The sequence below is a fragment of the Gossypium hirsutum genome, chromosome A06 (genome assembly GCF_007990345.1).
Source record: "Gossypium hirsutum isolate 1008001.06 chromosome A06, Gossypium_hirsutum_v2.1, whole genome shotgun sequence".
NCBI lineage: Eukaryota > Viridiplantae > Streptophyta > Magnoliopsida > Malvales > Malvaceae > Gossypium > Gossypium hirsutum.
This window is the reverse complement of record NC_053429.1, coordinates 50,618,795-50,620,489: the sequence shown is the minus strand read 5'-3', so window position 1 is coordinate 50,620,489 and position 1,695 is coordinate 50,618,795.

Genomic DNA, 1,695 nt, shown 5'->3' with positions numbered 1-1,695 from the left:
TATTAAAAATATTTAAAAAGTTTATTATGTGGTTAATTAGGTTTTAGCTTGTAACACCCCTGATTCGTATTCAATGCGAGAATAGAATACGAGGCATTACCGGACTCACATCACAAGCAAACATACAATTCCGAGGCATAAATTTTCATCCAAATTAAAACCATTTTTATTCAATCATAAAGTCCCTAATATGAGCCTACGAGGCCCAAAACATGCTTTGGAAGTGGTTCGAGACTAAACCGACAACTCGGGAAATTTTTACAAAACTTAGAAATCTTTTTGCTATGAACAGGTCACACACCCGTGTGGTTTGGGACACGCTCGTGTAGGCAGGTCGTGTCATCACACACGCCCTTGTCTCTAACTAGTGTAACTCTCTATTTTGCAAAGTATGAACATATTGAGATTACACGGCCAAGTCACAAGCCCATGCGCTAGGCCGTATGGTTAATTTAATTTTCATGAAATAGGTGCAGACTTCACACGGTTAGGACACATGCCTATGCCTGAGGCGATGTCCCCCACACGGCTGAGACACACGCCCGTGTGCTCAATTTTGAGCATTCTGTTTCTCAAAATTAAGGTGCAAGGGACACACGGCCGAAACACATACCCATAAGGTAGACCGTGTGTCACACAAGGCCTCGACACACACCTGTGTGTCTACCCGTGTGGACAAAATAAAGGCTATTTACCAAGCCATTTGTCACCCTCATTTACACCTACACATACAAAAGTTTAATGTCACAAATCATGGTATGCTTAGGCAACCAAAACATCCATAATCAAAATTAGAACATATCATTTTATTATCACACATAACATACTTCCAACATCATATTCTACCAAACCAAATCAAACCAATCTCACATCCACAAATAACAAAAAAAATACTTTTATTATGCATGATTCTACATAAAGTCCATAGCATACCAATGAGCCAATCTCAACCACTCAAAAACAAAACCATTAAGTCACAGTCAATCATTCTCCAAACATTTATAAACCACATCACACATGAGAAAATTGCACATGCATGCATATATAAATATATATAAGCTTACAACCAATTCAACCAAAATGAGCCAAGTTACATGGCCAAATACCACATCAAGCCCTTGACAATTACAAGCCAATACATTTGGCCAGATCATAATGACACATATAACAAAATGACCAGGTCCCTATACATGCCATACTCACAAAATATTTAAAATCATTGGTACCCAAAATAATAGGTGATAGTGTGAGGTGATCTCTGATGAATCTCCAATCCGAGCTAGCTTGGTACCACTATAGAACATGGAAATTAAATGGAATAAGCTATATAGCTTAGTAAGCTCGTATGAAAGAAATAAGCTAAACTTACCATACATTAATATGCAAGTATTACATCATAAGGAAATATAATTTACCATATTTTCGTGATCATAATTTGTACCATCACAACTTACCTTGAGTTCATCATTTCGTGAATTTAATAAATCATAAGTTTTGTGCACATACTGTACCACTCATATGGTTTCATACTGATTCTTATCTTTATAATACCCAAAGAACTACTCGGAATAATAAATTCGGATACTCGGGAAACCTTGCACACAAGGTGGCACATATGTAGCCATTGCTACCTCTATCTCATAACACATATGGGCTCGCTCTCGAGCTATCAACGAGTCTGCTCACACAAGCTGT